Source organism: Sinocyclocheilus anshuiensis, unplaced genomic scaffold (genome assembly GCF_001515605.1).
Source record: "Sinocyclocheilus anshuiensis isolate Anshui unplaced genomic scaffold, SAMN03320099.WGS_v1.1 scaffold2512, whole genome shotgun sequence".
Taxonomy (NCBI): Eukaryota; Metazoa; Chordata; class Actinopteri; order Cypriniformes; family Cyprinidae; genus Sinocyclocheilus; species Sinocyclocheilus anshuiensis.
The window spans coordinates 180649-186134 of NW_015541014.1; the positions used below are offsets into that span (position 1 = coordinate 180649).

The 5486-nt window shown below is 39.5% G+C and overlaps 1 protein-coding gene and 1 pseudogene across 1 annotated transcript in view; one reads left to right on the forward strand and one right to left on the reverse strand.

Moving 5' to 3' along the window:
* Positions 1 to 2398, reverse strand: part of LOC107690491 (cyclic nucleotide-gated cation channel alpha-4-like) — a 17343-nt pseudogene extending 14945 nt beyond the window's left edge.
* Positions 2399 to 3037: 639 nt separating this feature from the next.
* The window catches only part of LOC107690485 (FTS and Hook-interacting protein homolog), a 29971-nt gene continuing 27522 nt past the window's right edge, over positions 3038 to 5486 (forward strand). Inside the window, exon 1 of the mRNA XM_016488842.1 lies at positions 3038 to 3155. The gene's annotated coding sequence lies outside the window, so the exon portion shown is untranslated. The remainder of the gene's footprint in view (positions 3156 to 5486) is intronic.

A 5486-nucleotide genomic window follows, 5' to 3' on the forward strand; every position in this document is an offset into this window, starting at 1 on the left:
ATATCTAATTATTATATTAATATTTAACTTACATTGGAAAGGTTTCCGTGACCTCTCGCGAGATCTCGGCAAAAAGTCTCACGATTTATTTCCAGAACATGATGCATGATGGGATACACTAAGCCTCGAGAAAGACATTTCTGTCTAGACACTTCTAACGACTGCCGCATGAAGACCGAAGCCGAGAAGAAGACAAACAAACGAGTCGTGTTTTGTGGGGGCGCGGTTGGCGACACTGGGTTGTGACTGAGGCCAAGATGGACGGAAGTGGAGTAGAGTCCGGAAGTGATCTGGATTTGGAGGATGTAGATGGCGGGGGAAATGAAAGAAACACAAAAGAAGAAGAAAAAGAAGAAGACTAAGCGTCGAATAGCGCTCCGGAGCAGTATTCGAGATAGTGTGGGTTTAGTGTGCGTTAAGCGCATTGCATTGCGCTTTGGTATTTTTAAGACCTGGGACAGTCTTGCGCACTTACTTCCTGTCGCGCGCACGCGCTCTCAAGTGGCCAAGACCGCAAGTGTGGGTATTTGGACAATAATTTGGGCTGTGGCCCGCAGGAAAGTTTGACACCCCTGCAATGACAGAAAGACCCACTTGTTGATGTGGAGATGATTGTACCAGTCGTTGACGCGTTTCTGCAGTTCGACGAGATGGTGAAGGATTACCTGCTGCGCTGCACAGCCGGTGTTCTGACAAATAATGCTACCTATCAGATTATGCTACCAACACTGTATTTATCCTACTGTAAGGGTAGGTTTAGGGTTGAGGCAGGTGTACATGCAGCGCAGGTAACCCTTCACCATCTCGTGATTGGGAAAAAAACACGCTGTCACGATCACGCAAGCTTGAATCACGTCCCCCATGCTCCCCACGACGGAAGCAAACACCAGCACGGCGATCAACATGTCTGCGACCAAAAACAGATACTCTTCTTCGAGTTCGGGCGGCGGAGTGTCACCCACTGTGGTGAGGAAGTACTGACGTCTCGTGAAAGCAAAGTCCGGGTCGGAGATGTTGGGATAGACCCAGGGATCTGCACCAAAGCCTATGTAATTAGACGGAGAGAAGTAGACGCAGGCGTTCCAGTGGATGACAACGAAAATATACAGCATGAGTTTGGCGACGCGGAAGGTGTTCGGGTACGATGTGCGCGTTTCCATGTGGTCCAAGGCCTCGATGTCCCACTTGAAGCGAGAGGAGCGCAGGTAACGCGTTTTCAAAAGGGACAAGTCTCGCACCTGGATACCCTGCTCTAGAAAACCTGTAAAAGAGGAAAGCCTTTTTTTTTTTTTAAATGGTATCTCGAGGTTTTCCAGTGACGATTTGAGAAACAGCAAATGGTGCCTCAAGTTACTTTTCACTTGTACAGAGCAAAAAACAACAACAACTAATTAACATATTTAAATATTTATATAAATTCATAATAAAACCAATCTATACTGACGCAAAGTTGACAATTAAATAAATACATTCAAAGACAATAAATAAAGCGACAAGATGCACACTTACCTGTGCGAAACCCAGTAACTGTCAAGCACATAGAACAAGTCACAGACATAATCCAATGTGAGCCATGTTGACGACAGCTTCTTTTCAGTTGCATAGAAACATGTCTTTTTAACAATACACAGATATTTTAACGTCAGTTCTCGCACAAGCTAATGACTTCTTAGCAAATGAACTAGCTTTAGGACTTGAAATCCAAAACATATCTGCATATTTGGAATATTTTTTAGAACTAAAATTTTATTGTTTTTGTTAATGTTGTCATTTCACAGTTACACAATTCTCTCAAATTAAGTGATTTATTAAAATATATACTGCATAAATTGGTACAGATGTAGCTCAACATAAAGTAGTCAAACCTTGGTGTTTTCCTATACCTGAATATTATGATGACCCAGTTATAGCAGATATAGGAAGCATCATAATTGTAATAAAAGCAACCATGTGTAGTAAAAATCTTCAGATGGATCAATTATCCAATCCATCCAACTGAGAGATTAGAAAATTGTGTTAGTGTTTTTGTGTGTATTCTTTTATATAAACCCCTTAAAATGACAAAGAATTTATTATTTCTTTAATTTGTGTGTGTTTGGAACATAGTTTGTTGTCAGAAATAAAAATAATGCGTATACATTATAACATTACGGTAACAAATGTGATTTTTTTTTTAAAAACTAAAACTCACTTTAGTTTTGGAGTCTCCTCTTTCTTCTCTTTTGCTTCTTGTCCCTTATTTTCTTCCTCTTCACCATTCTTGTCCATGCGTTGTCATGCGAAAAGCCTTGCCCATAGATTTGTTCATGTTTAGTATTTACAAAGAAAATATGAAGGTAAGAAAGTTAATAACAACATTACGAAACAGATGAAGGAAACAACCATTGTTTGACCACATAGTTGTGTCATCATAACAAACAACCCCACCCATATAACACAGGTATTATGTGATGCTCATTGCCATGACAACATTCCTCCAGAGGAACAGGTGAGCAGTTTCCTCCTGGCTCAGCAATCTGTATTAACCAATCAGATTTCTGCAAACTCTGTGGGGTAGCTGAGGAAAGGTAACTGAAATGGAAAATAGAAAATAATACTTCCAAAATGATCCATCAAGTGTCTAAAACCTTTCAGCTTACAAACACAAAATAATAGCTCTATTATGTCCGAATACTATAATAGGCTATATGCAGTAGTAAGCATAGACTTTATGATCAATGAAGTATTTTGAAATAGAAATATCTTTTTATTATTTAAACTGTCAGGGAAGGAAAAAAATACATAATCTATTACCACTTGGTGGCAGCATTTATATCAAAGGTTTTTTTTTCTGCACAGCGTTGGACTCATTTTACCTACCATGCTGTGGCCAACTCATGAAAATTAATTAGGCACGGTGTCTGGTCGCTCCCGGTCGCTCCTTAAAGGCAGAGCCGTTGAGAAACATATGTTTGCTCCAAGCAAAACAACCGACTTCTCGCCATGGCCGCCACCCTCCAGTGTAACGTCATAGCGTCCCGTGCGCGTGGGTGTGTCCGTGGAATCTGAGGAGAAAGATGGCTGCGGGACGAAGGGAGAGGTTGACAAATCTGAGATTCGCTGTTTCAGTATAGACAGGTTACGGCGGAGGACGAAGCGGAAAACCACTCGCTTGCGTGAGTATCTTTTGCTCAGGTTTTAGCGGTCGAATCGCGTTGTGTGGTCTCGTCACCGTTCGTTTCCCGCTCGGCTCGCGAGCTCAACGGACAGCGTCAAATCAGGTCTGACCCGTTGCGAGCTCAGTGTGCGGCTAACGGTGAAACTCCACACAGATGAGACGAGAAACATAACTGGAAGTCAAAGAAAATATGCGTACACCCTATAAATCACGGTTTTGTTGGAAGTATCAAGAATTAGGTTTGATTTGTGTCTTCCACTTGACATAACCACATAGAATAACGTTCTATGTTAACCTTTCAGTTCCCAGTTTCTGTTAAAAAAACAACACATCACTGTGTTGGGAATACTTACACTGAAAGTGAGAAAGAGGGAGCTGCACTGGCATAAACTTGAATATGTGATAGACAGCTGGTTAGGTATTTGTAGGTCAGCTTCTTGGTATGAACCAGTGGTTTTGTTGTCGTGTTTTTTAATGTGCTGTTGTAAGTGGCATTTGACCTGCACAGTATTAATATGGTAAGTGGTGTGGTCCCAGGTTTGCCCTGTAAAATGTGTATGTTGTCATAAGTGATGAACCCTAGGCTTCAAAATGACTGTTATGTTGTTGTGTAACGTGAGTACTCAACACTTAGCTGTGGGGCCGGTGTGAATTATATAATGGTGCATCATGTCAGTCCAAATCATTTATAATCATATGGTCTATCATTTGTAACTAACCTGTTTTTGAATGAGTCAAACCATAATGACTATGATCGTTTATTCACACATATGTGATGTGGTTGAAAACAATCTCTTATAAATATGATTATGGCTACAACACTGGGTGGCAGCAGTGGAAGCTGCTCCGTTGAGTCCTTCTGTTGGAATGTGTCGTTCATATGAAAGCCTGTTGAACTTTTTATGAAGACTATGCATGAAGTCACTGTATTTTTCACCAAATGTGAGAGTAGACAGTATTCCTGATTCCTGTGTTGAATAGGAGTTAATGGCAGGGTTATGAGTGGAAGTGGAGATTTTGAGTGGTCTGCAGAAAAGTAATGATGCTCTAGTAGGTTCTCTGTTGATGGTGTTATTATTCAATGTTTAACAGGTTTTAGCTTCGTATTTCATAATTTCAGGTGTAGGTGCTGGGATTCCTCAGCTAGGCCTACTCATTATTAATTACTTTTATCTAAGACAGTATTAATGATTCTCACCGTTCATCTTATTGTAACAAATTGTGTGTAAAGTCCAGTGTTATTTTAGTATAATTTAGATAATATAGTTTTTAATTAAGATTTTTTGAATGTTTTCTGTTTCATTTTATTGTTAATTAAAGATTTAGTAATTTTGTTGTTGTGTGTTTTTGTCAATTTTTTGTACATTTGTATCTTTTTATCTTTGTTATAGTAGTACATCATGTTAAACTAAATGAAAATTGCTGCCTTGGCAGCTAGGTGAAGTATAATATGTTTTTAAGTTTTTAGTTCGGTTTTAGTTAACTGCAATAACCCTGATTCAATCATACTTTTTCTCCATAAAGTCTATATAATACTAGCTACTAGAGCAACATTTCTGTGCCATAAAACCATATAAACTTTTGTGCTCTAGTGAAGATGTACTTCAGACTCTCTTGGTCTGTCTTTCTGTCTACACCCCCTCTGCACAGACTCATACACGCACTTGCTGGAGTCATTTTGACCTGTTGTGTTCAGGCTTATTTCCCTTCGGCAAATGCTACAGCAGTCCTAAACTCATTTCAGTGTCAGAATGACTGAAACCCAAGGAATGAATATGACCTGTAGTGCAAACAAACTTGCTCTCATTCTTTCTTTCTCTCGCTCTATTCACTTGTTCTCCTTATTATTTCCAACCGTCAGTGGTCAACATTCTTTAGTTGGATTCCATTGAATTTTGTCATTTATAGTTTCGTATGATTCACCAGTTTTGCCTTTATTGGCATAAATATGAAATATGCCAAAATAGAAGTAAATGCGTAGTCTAAAAATTTGAATCATAAGGAAGTATAAGCTAGGGATGCACAATATTATTGGACTGATATTGGAATCGGCCGATAATGGCTTTAAATGTAAATATCGGCATCGGCCCCATATGAAAAATTATGTCTTATCTTGCCGATAAGAGGAATACGTTAACTCGCATGTGCTGAGGGTGTGCTAGCGATTAGATCACGTCAGCAGTGTGGCTCATTCTTGAAGCAAAGTTTTGTCTGAATGATAATTAGATTCACTCTTTTGGATGGCTGCATTTAATCTGTGAAAGCATGTATGGATACAGAATGATGTGTTCGGTGTATGATAGAGTAAACAGTAATAGCACGTGCAGCA